This window comes from Podarcis raffonei, chromosome 1 (assembly GCF_027172205.1).
Source record: "Podarcis raffonei isolate rPodRaf1 chromosome 1, rPodRaf1.pri, whole genome shotgun sequence".
In the NCBI taxonomy this organism is placed as follows: Eukaryota; Metazoa; Chordata; class Lepidosauria; order Squamata; family Lacertidae; genus Podarcis; species Podarcis raffonei.
In genome coordinates this window covers 109,980,917-109,997,395 of record NC_070602.1, presented here as the reverse complement: position 1 = coordinate 109,997,395, position 16,479 = coordinate 109,980,917, and the positions used below count along the sequence as shown (strand labels likewise).

At 42.8% G+C, this 16,479-nt stretch overlaps 1 protein-coding gene across 3 annotated transcripts in view; it reads right to left on the bottom strand.

The window, feature by feature from the left end:
* B3GALT1 (beta-1,3-galactosyltransferase 1) overlaps positions 1-16,479 on the bottom strand; it is a 359,452-nt gene that overhangs the window by 48,822 nt on the left and 294,151 nt on the right. The gene's annotated exons all lie outside the window — the stretch shown is intronic.

Genomic DNA, 16,479 nt, shown 5'->3' with positions numbered 1-16,479 from the left:
AAATATTTCATTTTGTTCCTTAATTGCAATGATGAATAATTTTAGATCAATACATACTGCTCAGAAAATACTGCCTACAGTTTTTCAGTGAGAATCTGAGCTGAAGGAGTATAATCTCACATTTGTTTATTCAACTCCTCTGCTGTGGGAACTGGACTCCCAGAAACTAAGCATCTAGAGTTTCTCTGCTGCTGAAGAATCAGGATGAGCTACACTTCCGAGTAAAGGTCAAGAGGATCAGTTTGCTACTGGCTACCAAAGGGGTGGCTGTACACTTAAGACGGAAGCAAGGGAATAGTTGTCTTGAGTTCCAAGTCTTGTATGCCTTGTTGTCATGTGATCCAAATGCGGGCATCACTTACTGCCAATCACCATTTGTGTCCCAAACTCAGACACATAAAGAAGAAGAAGTGTTTCGATTTGATATCCTGCTTTATAAGTACCCAAAGGAGTCACAAAGCAGCTAACATTCTCCTTTCCCTTCCTCCCCCACAACAAACACTCTGTGAGGTGAGTGGGGCTGGGAGACTTCAGAGAAGTGTGACTAGCCCAAGGTCACCCAGCAGCTGCATGTGGAGGAGCGGGGAAGCGAACCCGGTTCACCAGATTACGAGACTACCGCTCTTAACCACTACACCTTAAGAATCCTTAAGACTCTTTATAAGCACACACATTACTTCAGTGACCTGTTAAAAAGGCTACATAAATATCTGTGGCAAAGCATAATTGAAGATTCCAGGACTTTAAAAACTGGACTATTGTAATGAAGGAGAAATGATGCACCACAAAGCAAAATATCCATCTGCCATAGCAGTCTTGCATGCAATTCATTCTTTTTATGCTGTTCTTCATGGAGTGCCACAAGAAACTTTACACTCCCCTTGACAATGAAGATGTGGAACAGCTGTAGCTCAGTGCTAGAGCTTTTGCTATGGGGGCAGAAGGTCCTGGGGTGAACCCCTTGCTTTTCTGGGCAGGGCTGAGCAAGACTCCTGTCAGAAAATCCTGGGGAGTTTCTTCCAGTCAATGTAGAAAATCCTGAGCTAAATGGACCAGTAGTCTGACTCAGCTTCCTATGTTCCCATTAAAATGTCCTTATGTTCAGCTGGTCAACCACAACATTTGCATGTGGAATTCTAACAGCCCAGTCCTGTGCAAGTTCACTCAGATGTTCTGTTGAGTTCAACTGGACTTAGTTGGCCAGGTATTAAAGGAAGGGTCTGGCAAGGAGGGGTGTGTTTGAGTTGCCAGGAAGGCAGGGTTGGTGAGGAAGGTGAACCAAGTAACAGAACACTTAGCATATCTTGAATCAAAAGTTCCTGAGCAAAAAAGACTTCAAGGTGCAAGAGGGGCTCTTCATTTTCAGCAAAGTCTCCTTGCACCATATATCATGCCATTCCAGAGGGTTCTGCAACATGAAGAAAGAATGGGAAGTGGGTTGAACCAAGAATAGTCCTGAGAGCACTGCAGAGCTCATGGTAGGTAGGTAGAAAGACAGACAGATAGATAGACAGACACTCACCCAACCACCTGAATAGCAAAAACTAGGAATATAACACAGGGAATACTCCTGTTCATTGTGAGCTATTGAAGAAAGACTCCCATTGATCGACTAGCCTGCTTTTGTGTTGACATGCCCAAGATTAAAATGTTTGAGAAACTTTATACCTAAGGAAGCAAACCAGACAGATGGAAAAGAGGGTTTTCTATATGATCTCAGATAGGATTCCACATTTTACTTTGTTCCTGTGTATCAGAATTGGATGGAACATAAATGTTCTCCTTTCAAGACCCTACAGTTCTGTAAAATGCCACAGAACCAGACTGAACCACAGAACCAAAAAAAAAACAAAAAACAATTCTGAGTTCTCACTCACAAACCAATTTGGGGACTAATGCCATTTTGCACTGCTGTTATCTGTAATGGCTACTGATTAATTACTGCTTTATTCTCCACACAATAAACAGATAGTGACCTCCCTCCCCATTCTCAAAGTGTTTACACAGCAGTAATCCCATTGACCTTGAAGGGATTAAGCCAGAGTAAATGGTTTGAAATTTGTAGCTAGCAAAAGGTGTTTATCTCCTAGAACAACACACACACACACACACACACACACACACACAAACACACAAACATACACCCCCCCAAAAAAAACACAACGAAAAACAGGCAGTGTGAGAAAGCAGAGCCGAACTGATTATTTTTTTTCTTCAAAGAGAAGGGATGAGAGGCAAAACATTGCTAAGGGTCACTGACTTTCCACATTCCTTGTTGAAGTAAACTGGGGATATTTCTAGAAGGCCAGTTTCTCAACAGGCATAAAACTGTAATGTGAGGTGGGGCAAAACACTGCCTACAATAAACTTTACTGGGTGAATTATTTAAAATGGAGACATTTTTACACTGCCTCAAGGATGATGGGAAGAGGATGCTTCTGAGAGCAGAGCTGTGTGTGCATCACCAGGGATATATGGAAAAAAGAAGCAAAACTTAGAGTCTTATTTGGCTTTATATATCAAGTATTAGCATCTACATGCTCTCATATTACACAAGCCACCCTTCCTTCTCCTCCTCTGTTTTGTCATCTGTCACCAGAATGTAGGTACAAAACTTTTCTTTTTTTTTCTTTCTTTCTTTCTTTCTTTCTTTCTTTCTTTCTTTCTTTCTTTCGGTTTGTGCAACTTCTGAAAGTGACTGGTTTAGTCATGTATTTTATATTTAGAATAATTTTTTAAAAATCCACCCCACTTTTCAAAGAAATCACAAAGTGCTGACCAACCTCTGACAGCATTTAAGATGACATAAGCACATGTATAAACCAGTAACTGCATGTAGAAGCAGCAGAGGGGGGAAAAGACCAATAACACCATGGTAAAAGGGGGAAAGGGGGGGGCGGAGAGAAAGGTCTTAACTTGCTTTGAAATGGTTGCGGGACTGTTTCTTGCCAGAGGTTAATCCAAAGCATTGGGGCTGCATAGGGAAGGCTCTGCTTCACATAGTCCAATCCACAGAAGGTAGAATCAGAAGACATCTAAATTCTAGCCCAGCACAACATCACTGCAGGCTGTTCTGCAGAGCTTAGCTTTGAGCCCCCAGTGTGCTTTTGGCTGCAGATGTAGTTTGCAACATCCTTCTTTGCATTGACAGGATTACCGTATATCCCAGTTGACTAGTAACTATAGGAGTTCTGCAGCCAGATATGTCAGTCCTTTGTTGGAAATCCACCATCACAAAAAAATAATAAAAATAAAAATCCTACTATTTCTTTTCCTAGTAAGATGTCTTCTAAGACTGGAAAGCTTTTACAAACATTAATTGACTAATTATATGGTTGAATATATATGCTTTATCTTATGAAAAGAGAGAAAATGTTCATTTTGAGATACTTTCCCTACATCATACATTATGTTCTCATAACTTGATGTGATTAATCCAAAATGCATCCAGCCTTTGGGTGTTTGCTATTAACATAACTGTCATAGCCTGCAGTTCTAAGGCTGCAATCCCGAAATGTACCGGTACTTACTAGAGGGGAGGTCCCATTGAATTTAAGGAGGTTTACATATGTGAACTCATGCCATTTTGAAATAATTTGCTATTTTAACAAATTTCCAATTTCAATTAGCATTTTTTTTTTAAAAGTTTAGATGAACACTACATACTCTCCATTCTTCAAAGAAACAGAAGCCCTACAACAGCACCAATAGGTTAAATATCCGTTTGGCTCAGAGAACAAACTCATGGTATCTTTGTAACGTTTGATTACAGTGATACCTCTGGTTAAGAACTTAATTTGTTCCGGAGGTCCGTTCTTAACCTGAAATTGTTCTTAACCTGAGGTACCACTTTAGCTAATGGGGCCTCCTGCTGCTGCTGCGCCAAGGGAGACTGATTTCTGTTCTCATCCTAAAGCAAAGTTCTTAACCCGAGGTACTGTTTCTCTGTTAGCGGAGTCTGTAACCTAAAGCGTCTGTAACCCGAGGTACCACTGTATTTACAAAGAGACAAGCAGGGAATAGTGCAAGCAAACAGAATCCTACAGCATGCAGCACAACCACCAATCCTATATTATATTCTCAAGGCAATAATCTGGCCTATTCACAAGTCTGAAGACTGCTTGTAGCTAACCTAAACTCACAGCTCTTTCCCATACTTTGAAAATTCAAATTGCCTCTGGCTGTTTTTCTATCCCTTCCCTGTAAGCCAATATTCTTTTCCCCGAGGAAGGGTAGAAGGTTTGCTCTGAATGCAGAAGGTCCTATGTTAGATCCCCAGCATCATCAAATACAGCTGGGAATGTTTCCTGTCTGAAATCTTGGAGAGTCGCCCCTCCTAGTCAGGGTAGAAAATGGTCTCACTCTGCATAAGGCAGCTTCTTCTGTCCCTGTTTTCTATGTAGAAATTCATCCAAGTTGGAGATAAATGCATGCTTCAAAAACTTTGTGCGTCTATGTCATGCCCAACTTCTTGCAGTGTAAATCTTAGCAAGAATACTGGCTGGCAGTATCCCAAAGGATTGTGCGTTTTACTTTTTATATTGTTTTATAAAGGATCCCATGTGATTCTGATAATTCTTGTGCATAATTCTAACATGAGTCAAGTTTTAAATAACAAAGTGCTGTGTGAATAAAATGATTTTCAAATTAAAAAAAGAAAGAAATTCATCCAAGTGAATCTGGTGAATTGTGGTTTGCGAGTTCTTTGCCTACTGTGCACCAATTTCCCAATTTACTCTGTTGTCTCAGTGTCTCATTGCATCAGGATGTGAGTGCAAAGCTTTGCAAAAGTTGGTTACTAAAAGCACATAGAAAAAAAGCAACACATAATTGCTGCATCACACAACTTTCATGCAATGCCAAACAAGTCTCACTTCCTCGCAATCCACACTGAAGCACATTTCATCTAAATCAGCCCATTACCATCAAGAGAAAGATTTGGGGATTAGAATATAATTGATTTCACATGCAAGTATACAATTCCCAAATGTATAATGAGAGCAGAACTGGATCCCCTGGTACATATGGGTAAGTTCTGTCGGTAAACAATTTCCTAGGTGTTTGTGTCTTGGTCCCCAGAGAGCTTATGTCTGATGAGTCCTACTGAAATATGAATGCTTTGAATAATAAGTCTGTGAATGTGTTTGTGTGTGTAATCATTAATCAATATTAGCTCCTAGCTATTATGTTATGATCAATTGTGTGTCCTTGGATAAGGAGAAATTAAAGCCAGTCACTGGTATGTATATAAAATGACAGTTTTTATTTGTGTTTCTTATTTGGAATTTCATTTCCAAACCAAGCACATAATTAACAGTTCCTTGAAAGGCTTTGGGAAAATTCTCCTTGAACCAGTGAAGGTCCAAGAGGTTTGCTGCCTGAGGCAAAGGACAAGATGGCACTCTTCCACAAAACCCCACATACAGAAGATAGTTGGACCTCAATGCTGGCTGCTTCTACCACACCTGAGGTCCAGGATTAGCCACCTGAGGCAATTGCCTGGCTCCACCTAATGGTAGGCCAGCTCTGCCTGGAGCCTTATCCCACAACTGAACTATTCTCAGACTCAATCTATATATACGTTCTGCCACAAAGGTGACTGCTTGAAATGGAACCATATGAGTGCAGATCTGTGCGGCAAGATGGTGCCCCAGTGCTACTGCAAACTTGCTTTTCAGAGGGAAAGAGTTACCCTCCCACCAATTGTTGCAACGATACAGTCTGGTGTCGTGTGGGAAGTTTTGTGGAGCTCATTCAAAAAGACCTGTTTCTAATTAGGCGAAGAGGAGGGATAGGGAACTTTAGCATCCTATTGCACTTTCAGCGCTCACAAGAATTGTGATTAAATTTACAATTAATCCTATTTGCTAAAACAAGGGGTTCCCAAACTGTGGCTCGTGTCTGCATTAACTAGTCATACTGATTTTCAATTGTCATTCGATTGCTTCTTTTATTTCTTATATTGTATTTTATTGTTTTGCCATTTGAATTCTAAAGCACTCACGAGTTTGGGGTGGTGGTGGCAGCTTGGGAGAGGGAATTATCTGTGATAACTTCTAGAGTTCCATTTCTACAAAGGTGTGCCAGGCACTTACATTACTTAGGACGGCCATACGTCCAGATTTTCCCCAGTCGTTACCAGTATTTCAAAGGCCGAATTGATGGGGGGGGGGATTTCTGAAAGGCAGCGGTTTGTCCTGGATCATAGACAAGTTAATTGAAAAATTGCTTTTTTTGTGCGTATTTGTGAAAAAAAGGCTCAACAGCTTTCGGGGTGTCCTGCTTTTTACTTTTTGAATTATGGCAACCCTATATTACATAGTTTTTGACATGTGCTGAAAATGTATCTTGCTATCCTGGCCTTTGACACCTGATAAATAGATTTAGGACCCACCCCATTCCCTTGATTACAATCTGTTTTAACTTTTTTTAATATTGTATTTTGAAATTGTTGCACGCCCTTGAACCTCATGGTGAATGGCTGGCAAGAAATGTAATAAATAATGGTAATAGTAATAATACTGAAATTTGGACAATTATTTTGGATGCATTCCTCAAGTCAACATATAAAACAATAACAAAATAATAATGTAAGTAAGGCAAAAGCCACTGTCTGCCCCCACAGTACTTAGGAGTTGAAGCCGAACAGTTCAGGCACTATTGTTACTGAATAATAATGATATGCAAAGTACTAGAAAGAAATTAACAGCTAAAGCCTATTTCTCATCTGAAATATAGCAGTTAGCTGCTGGAAGAACAGTCCCCCCCTTTGCCTTTGTGGAAGAAAATAAGGATGTTCAGCATATGCATTATAAATATTCCAAATAAAGCTGTTCTTTAAATGTTACGTTAAATTGGATTTGTTTGAATAGAGTATGAATTCATTATGTTCACTGCAAGACTTCAGTTTACTTTGTGGTAATAAAGCTGAGAAATAATTGAACCAAGCTGGTATTAAACACAAGAGAACTAGAGCCATGTTTCAAGAACAAGTTTCAGATGTGAGAAGTGAAAGTTGACGTTGGGTGGGGGGAAGAGAGGGAAGAAGGCATAAAGATGTCACGACCCAAAGTTCTGCCTTTAAGAAAAAGAAAAGAAGAGTTATGCAGCCCCATTCAAAGGCTAGCAGATGCCGCAATGCGCAAATCCGAACTTTTCTAACTGTGGAATGTCCCATTCACTTTGAAAGAGGGGGGTATAGTTCGCCTATAGTTGAGTTGCCTAGTTCTGGTGGCTGCTTCTACTTGACCTCCAGCCCTTGATTTCTGGTCCTTGCAGTCTTCATTAGGGAACTGCCTCCAGAAGAAGTGTTGGGTGGGGGGCATTTTGAGGGTTTAAGGTAAAGGTCTTCTGGACAGTTAAGTCGACTAAAGGCGACTATGGGGTTGCGGCGCTCATTTTGCTTTCAGGCTGAGGGAGCCAGCGTTTTTCCACAGACAACTTTCTGGGTCATGCGGCCAGCATGACTAAACCGCTTCTGGTGCAATGAAACACTGTGACGGAAATCAGAGCGCACGGAAACACCATTTACCTTCTCGCCACGGCAGTACCTGTTTATCTACTTGCATTGGCATGCTTTTGAACTGCTAAGTTGGCAGGAGCTGGGACAGAGCGACGGGAGCTCACTCCATCGTGGGGATTCGAACTGCCAACCTTCCGATCTCCAAGCCCAAGAGGCTCAGTGGTTTAGACCACAGCGCCACCCACTTCCATTTTAGGTTACTCTAATGCCATCGGTGTTGGGGCAATTTTGGATGGGAAGCTATTGAATACTGTTACTTGGACCATTGGTAAGCTTTATGCTCATTTTAACGTGCAATTGTAAAACCGCCTGTCAATTGTTAGCATGTTGTGATACTATAACTTCACTGGGCTGGTTTGGGGGCTTCCTCCCCCTCTTTCGTAGTACAAGTGTATACCTCAAGCCTGCTGATATCTTCCTGCTGTATGTGCATTGTGCCATTTTGGCTACTGAAGAAACAGACCTCATGGTGGGACACCAGAAATAGAGGAAAGCCACTACATATCAGAGACATTTGCGTTGAGCGCTATGCTACAATGCTGAAGACAGTCACATTCCTTGAAGTCTTATAGGAACTCATGGAATGTATTTGCACAGTTGTGGACTAGCAGATTATCTCGCTGTTCTCTTAAGATATCTGTTGTGCAGCTCACACAGGTTTCCAAGTGAGACAGCTGCAAATTAAGACATGATGCATTTGTAACTCGCCGTGACACGTTATTCAGTCTTCTGCATAAGTTATGAAATAAGACAGAACAGCTCTTTATTATTTATGGAAGATCGTTGTTCATACAGAAAGCTGTAACATTTTGAAGCTGATGAGTGTTCCTGTAACTTTCTCTGTACTTCATAATGCAGCATTAAATTTTGTGGCTATTTCAGGTTTCTACAAGGCATCTTGTAGGGTAGTCATTTCATTTTGATTGATTGTTTATTTTTGCCTTTTGGCACTGTTGGCTGGAAGTTGTGGGAGGCAAGTTTCCATCCGGACGAGCCAGTTTTCAGACTGGTCTAGCAGAAGTGGCTCACCAGAGGTTGTTGGATCCCCAACTCCCATAATTCCCAGCCTGCATGTCCAGTAGATGGGAGTTGTAGCTGAACAACATCTGGAGGGAGGCCACAGGCTCCTCACCCCTTTTTTCATGGGGAGCAGATGTAGGAATCATTTATAGGTCAGGCTGCTGGCAAAATAATAAGAGCAAGAGGAACAAAATCAAAGTTCTAAATCCATCTCATACTTCCAGTTGAGTTATGAAAAGCATTCAATATGTTATATACCCAGTTAGCAGAAAACACTACAACTGTGCATCCTTTTTGAGTTCTTGTAGAATGGTTTCCTTTTGCTTGTGCATTACCAAGCACTATTAGTTTGTTGCTGTATCTACAAATACTTTTGATCTGATCAATCTCATTCTGCTGCTCTGGGTTCCTTTGGAAGGATATATTTAACAAATATATAAGCAAATAAATGAGTATGTTCAACCAACAAGCCATGAAGCATGAAGGAGGTGGAGAAGGCGAAGGTAATTTAGTGAATTTGAACTGAAGGAAGGCAGGGCAGAGGAGGAAAAGGTGAAATTGCGCTGAAGGCAATGGTGCAAGTTGATGAGGGAGATGGTGGTGGAAGAGATTTGGCTATGAAGGCAACGGTATTCAAGGCGATTCAAGGTGATGGTATTCAAGGTGTATTGCAAAGCCTGAGGAGAGGCTTTTGAACACTGCTTTCTTGGTACCTTTGGTGCTGTGAAAACTGTGTAAAGAAATGGTACCAGTCTGGCCTGCTTAGAAGGAAATTTTCCTGTTAGGCTCTGGAAACGATTCTTTCAGACTGAGCTGCTTTGTGACACTGGTTTGTCACATTTGATGTGTCTAGAGATGGAATTTTGTGTGGGGTTTCTTGCCATCCCTGCTGTATTTTCTCCTCTCTTGGGGTGCCACCAGACTGTCACTATGTTGAGGAAAGAAACCAAGCACATAAAAGCGGATTAAAGTGCCCTGAGGTTCAAGTGCAAGAAATTCACTTAAAAAGCAAACAAACCCAGACTTTTGCAGTTTAAAAAGTGATGTGGGGGTGGGGGTGGAGCATGGGTGATTAAACACCCCTCAAGTAAATCTGGGTGAATGTTCATTGCTTCACAATTGCCCTGCAAACAAATCAGAACAAATGGACAATCAAGGCTGGCCATGCTGCAGAAGCTTTGTGCCAGCGAATCAGGATGGATGCTCAATAAATAGGTGATATGGAGGAACCCTTGGCTGTGTGTTCTGGGGCCCAGTCAAGAAGGCCACCAAAATGTGTCCCTACCTTATAGATCTTTACGATAGAATGATTAGCAGGGCAAAGAATCACCCTGTGTTCAGATGAAGAGAGGTTCGGGAAAGACTCAAAGCCTTTGAGGTGATCTCATTTCACGCTACTTAAGTTAAAAGCCACCTTGCAGCCATAAAAGCAGCACAGCTTCTAATATCCTTTCCCTCCTTTCTCTAAAAGTTTATATTACAGCCTTCCCATTGTAAATCCAACCTTTTGCCTATGTCTTCATTCTCCAGTTACTTTGATCAATATATATGAGGCATTTAGAATGAGTATTCAAGACCCCAAACTGAACCACCTCGTATGCGTTCCCAAAGCCCTACTTATTCAGTTCGGGGATTTTAATGGGTATTGCAGACCACGGGAGCCTCCATTCAGAGGCAGCTGCGCTAAACTCTAATCTAAAATGGTAGGGTGACTTAAAGACACACACACACTCAAGCAACTGCAACTGAGCTTCACTGCTGTTGCTTCCTCATTCCCCTTTCCTTAGGTAACTCTGCTTTCTTTGTTTGTCTCTGCCAAATGCTTAGTTCATTAATGGTGGAGAACTGCATCTGCAATACATTATACAAGGCATGAACAGGACAAATGTGAGAAATGACTCCATAAATAATGAAAATTGACATTATTACAATGTGCCAAAAAAGCAGCTAAACCAGGACTTCATCAAAGTATATCATACTAATAATGATATAATTCACAATGAATAATTTATCTGATGAATTTAGCCCCTATTTCTCTGCTGCTGTAATACTAGTAATTAGCCTGTGATTTCCCAACATCATTCAAATTTATTTGACTTTTTTGTTATGGATTGATGGCAGTTAGAGGAAAACACATCTCACAGAGCTTGACTATAGCAGCTCACTTCACTTAATTGCAAATCCGTTGTACCAGGTCCTTGACCAAAATGATTGCTGCGGACATCTGTGCTGGGATGACTCCCCTCCACACCTTCCTTTTAACTGGAAACTTCAAATCCCTGCCCCCGCTTTTTTAAAAATCTGGTCTAAGGGACCAGAGTTTATGGTGTTGATTCTCAAGTGAAAATACAAGGAAACAAAAAGACACAAACTACTACAGTGCAATAAGAGAATACGACCTCATGAAATACAAAAGCTAACATTTGACACCAGCTTAGAGAAACTCTGTGAATAATGTAAAAGTAAGGCACACGGGTGGCGCTGTGGGTCAAACCACAGAGCCTAGGACTTGCTGATCAGAAGGTCGGTGGTTCGAATCCCTGCGACGGGGTGAGCTCCCGTTGCTCAGTCCCTGCTCCTGCCAACCTAGCAGTTCGAAAGCATGTTGAAGTGCAAGTAGATAAATAGGTACCGCTCCAGCGGGAAGGTAAACAGCGTTTCCGTGCGCTGCTCTGGTTTGCCAGAAGCGGCTTAGTCATGCCGGCCACATGACCCGGAAGCTGTATGCCGGCTCCCTCGGCCAATAAAGCGAGATGAGCGCCGCAACCCCAGAGTCGGCCATGACTGGACCTTATGGTCAGGGGTCCCTTTACCTTTAGCTTTTAAGGCACAATTGCGCATCCTTGTCAAACTCTTATTCCCTCCACATTTATTACTACCTTTTCAAGGGCAACAGTTTGTGCAGGCTTCTCTTCAACTTGGGTGCAACTGCCCTGCACAGGTTGTAATTAACTGTGGCTGATGAAATGCTCCTGCAATCTTAGACTGCATTATATGCACTGGCAACCAGGGGCCAAGGTAGTTACCCCCCCTGATTTTTTTGAAGGGACTGGGCCCCCTCAATGTTCTGAGGATGTTTGGCAATGCCCCCTGGCTCTTCACCACATCAGGACATCACATCAGTTCCCTCAATCAACCTGAGAAGATGGCGCCTCTGGGCTGCATCAACAGATCCCTGCTACATCCTGTGTGCAACTCTTGGTACCATCAATGGACAATGATCAACTGGCGTATGACCAGAGGAGGGTGACCAGGATCCCGAAGGGTCTAAAAACCAAGTCCCATGAGGAAAGTTGAAAGAGTTGAGTACAGTGGTACCACGGGTTAAGAACTTAATTTGTTTTGGAGGTCCGTTCTTAACCTGAAACTGTTCTTCACCTGAGGTACCACTTTAGCTAATGGGTCCTCCCGCTGCTTGCTGTGCCACTGCTGCACGATTTCTGTTCTCATCCTGAAGCAAAGTTCCTAACCCGAGGTACTATTTCTGGGTTAACAGAGTCTGTAACCTGAAACGTCTGTAACCTAAAGCGTCTGTAACCTGAGGTACCACTGTGTGTTTAATCTGGAAAAAGGGGGAGGTTAAGGAAGGACATAAGAACAGTCTCCAAGTAACTGAAGTGCTGCCATGCACAACAAGGAGTGAGCTGTTGTTCTCAGCTGTTCCAGAAGGCAGGATTGGAGCCACTGGGTGAAAATTGCAGAGAAGCAGATTTTGGTTAAACAGTAGGAGAAACTTCCTAATGGGAAGACCTGTCTGCTTCAGGAGGTGGTGGGTTCTCCTTCATTGGAGATGTAATAAGCTAAGACTGGATTGCCGTCTTGCACCAAGCAAGGGTCAGACTAACTGATTTCCAAGCTCTCTTGCAACTCTTAACGATTCTATTCTCAATCGTTATTTTCCTCTTTGTTTTTTAAAAATATCTCCTTCCGTTTACTCATTTTAAATAGTTTTTGAACAGCAACTTCTGCTTTAATGTCAGCTTTGTAGATTGTCATGCACCTCGATAGGTTACATAATCCTTCAGAAAAAAATCTATCTGTTTTATCCAGCAATGAGCAGCAGAGGATACAATAGCTCTGAAATCCCTTGGTATGTTTGGCAGTGTTGGCCAAATTGGCAGCTGTCAGATACATACTGTTAGGCTCAATTTACTATTCTGTTTTCATGCAAACTGATACACAGCAGGTTCCATGTCCTTTTCTGAAACATTTCTCCCAGGTGCTGGCTTTTGTATTCACCAAAATGCCCAAATAATTCCCTTGGGAACAGTTAGAGGGAAATATTTCAGGAATCAGTCAGAAATAAGGGATTTCTTGCAGTATTAATGAAATGTTATAGTGCAAAATGAGAAGCAGCGTTCATGATATATGAACCTAACAAACTCCAGCATATTCAGATGCCATTTTAATAAGCATACAGAACTGCTTTACAATGCCAGATGTGCATAAGAATAGGTGTGTGTGTGTGTGTGGGGGGAAATCAAATCTTTGTACATGATGGCTTAGTTGGTAAAGCAGGAGACTTAATCTCAGGGTTGTGGGTTTGAGCCCCACGTTGGGCAAAAGATTCCTGCATTTTAGGAGACTGGAATAGATGACCCCTCTTGTGCATTCCAACTCTACAATTCTATGATTCTATCTTATGCCCAGAAGGTTTCTGGGGAAATGAAGCCTTGTTACTTTGCTACACAATGCCCCAAACCACCCAAAACATTTCCAAATGCATTTTTTTAAATAAAAAAAGAAGTACGTTTCAGTGACTATTGTCAACACCCAAGGTATCTTTCCTGCTGTACTGTTGCTCCCCATCATCTGTTGCTGCCCCTGGTGTAATGGTTAGAGTGTTGGACTAGGATCTGGGAGACAAGGGTTTGAATCCCCGCTCAACCATGAAGCTCAATAGGTGACCTTTGGCCAGTCACCATCTCTTACCTTAACCTACCTCACAGGATTGTTGTGAGAATGAAATGGGGAGGAGGAGAACCACGTACAGCACTTTGAGATCCTTGGAAGATAAATGAAACAAACAAACAAACAAACAAACAAACAAACAACAAACATTTGGGCCCCCAGGGACTTTGGACTTGGGCTCCAAAGTTCAACTGTAACACCACCACTGGCTTAGGTTGTGAGACAGTAGCTCATCCATGATGACCACCCAAAGGGCTTCATGGCTGAATGGAGGTCCCAGGACTCCCTAGGATGACATTCACAGTGGGAGCTGTGACACTGGGTCACAATATTCACAGCACTGCTTTGTGACTGCTGCAAGCTGCTGGTAGGAATGTTTGGGGGTGACACACTTTATCTTAATGCACAAAGCAAGTGCCATATGCCTGGAGAAGTGTCCCCCAGGTACAAAAAAGGGGACACTGGTGATGAAGCAAAATGATGGGCTTAGCAGCTGCCTCTGTTTCGTACGGCTGTGTCAGGACCGTTCCTCTCTGCGCCAAGAGCTTTGATGGACTTCTGCATTCCTGAAGACACTCAGGGCCATTAGGAAGAAAACAAATGCCACTGTTTGCTGCTCAATGAAGCCTAACATTAAAGGCTGATGTCCGTGGTGTGTGAATCCAATTAGCAATTTGATCAATGTTCTCAGTGCGAACAGTTGATATCATACAGAGGCCCTTATTCCAGAAGCCCATTGTAAATTTAGCACAGTTCGTTACAATGCAGATGGGCACACTGTTGCAAATGTTATCGTTACTCACTGTTTTAAAATGTGAGAAGTTGTTTGTTTTTATTTACTATTTTAAGCAAGAAGTTTCTGTTTCACATCAGGGGTAGCTATCAGCTTTTGTGTAAGGAAGAGAAGACCAAAAGCATCATTACTCTCAGCTCGAGACAGCCCTACAGATATCTTTCTGCTGTACTGAAGAAACATTTCAACACATCGATGTCACAGCTATCTGCTGGCATTTTTATCTTGGATCAAGGAGATTTGCTCCCTCTTCTGAAGCCCACCTCTCTCCATGTCAGAGGTACCAGACAACACAAAGTTACAGCAGCAGAGAAGGGAAGAGGGAGAAGAGGAAAGGGCAGAGGAGCCTGCACTTTTGTTAAGGCACAACAATTGGATGACCAACCTGCTGTGGATGTGTGTCCCCATTTCGGCATGCGTCGGCATCCACGTCGATTACATGTGCAGATCTTCCAGTTGCTGGACTGAGGTAGATAAATGCACAGCCCCACAAGTTCCCCTTTGAGCAACAGACTTTTCCAGAACTGCTTTGCTGGGAAGCAGGCTTGGTTTGAAAACAACAAAGACTCTGGGGACTTCCGAAGGAAGGGCTTTGGCATTGTCTAATGATTTAGGCAGAGCTTTATTTCACACTTCATTTAGTTAGATGATTGGGACTGGAAATGAAGAGTAGGGGAAACGTGCCAATCTCTTTTAAATGACTTACTGTGTGTGGTTTTTATCGTCATGTCCCCTTCTGGGTTCCAGTGCAAGTTCTGGCTGTTTTGTCAGACCATCTCCTTAATTTATTATAATTAGTTGCTGCTGCTGCTGTTATTTTCCAGTTAGAAGATGTGCCTTCACTACCAGGATTGGCTATATATGTATTTTTTAACGAGTAAGCCAATTGAACCTTGGTGGATTAGAGAAGAGAGGCTTTCATAAGATCCTTAAAAGTACAAAAGAGAGGGGTGGCAATGTACAGCCCTCTCCTCCACTCAGCAGAAGAGGTAAAACCCACATAGGCACATAGGGTGAAGGTCTAGTTTTACACTTTATGAGAAATCAAGTGATGCACATGTATGTGTGTACCTGTCAGGAGGTGGAGTCAGGAGCAGGTCAGCAATATGTTACAGACTGTTTGGATGCAGATGAGTGGTGCGAGGCATCAGCTGTTGATGAAGGCTCAGAGCCAGGGGACTGATGGTGGGACGATGGTGAGTGGTCAGAGGGAGAAGAGGGAGGAGGAGGTGTCAGAAGCTGAAGAGGCAGCAGGGTTTAATGAGCAGGAAGAAGCTTGGGCAAACAGCAGCCCTGATTCAGAGGTAGGAGAGGACGAGGGCCAGGAGACCGAGATGATGTAGGCTGCTGAAGAATCCAGGGAGTCTCCTCCTGCTGCGACCAGCTCCCCTCTTGGCTGGTCGCCCAGAACATGCAGAGAAGTGAAAAGAGCAGAGGAGAGATTGTTTGCAAGCAGACACAGTCTCCGATTGCTTGGGGGAAAACCTTGGAGAGGAGGGGACTTAGGCAGCTGTGGGAAGGTGAGGACCTTCAGTCCTCACAACTGCCTCGTTGGGGCAAGACCTACTGAGAAGAGTTGCCTGCACTGTTTTGGTTTCTTTGAATAAGGAGCTGACTTCACAGGCACTGGGTGCTTTCTTGTTTTATTGCGAGGATATGGGAACCACATACCCACAAAGCCTCTGCTGAAAGCTGCCTGAGAATCGTTCTGCTGCTGAACTGAGTGCACAGTTAGCTCAACGGTACAGCATCTGCTTTGCGTGCAGAAGGTGCCAGGTCCTTTCCCTGCACTCCTGCCTGAAAATCCTGGAGAGACGCTGCCAGTCAGTGTGAACAATACTGAACCACATGGCCAATGGTCTGACATGGTACAAGGCAGCTTCCTTTGTGCCTTCTGGCTCTCATCCTCCCATGGCAGTCAATCCACACACACCACAATGGCATCTTCTCCGATTCCATCGAGTCAAGAGTTTAATAATCTAGCAGAGAAGAGTAGGATGCTCTTCATCTAATAAAAAAGGGATAATCACAAGCAGGAGTTGAAGATTACACACGCCATGAGCCTTGCTTGTTTAATCGGCAGGTTTTGTAGTGTACAATAAAGTTCGATGCAGAGAGGCATGTAGCTTTTACCATTACTGCATTCAGGCAGGTGACTATGTAGTAAAATTTTTAAAAAGCACACCTGCAAGGACAGCCTTGACGAGTATAAGCAGATTAGTAGCAAAGACCT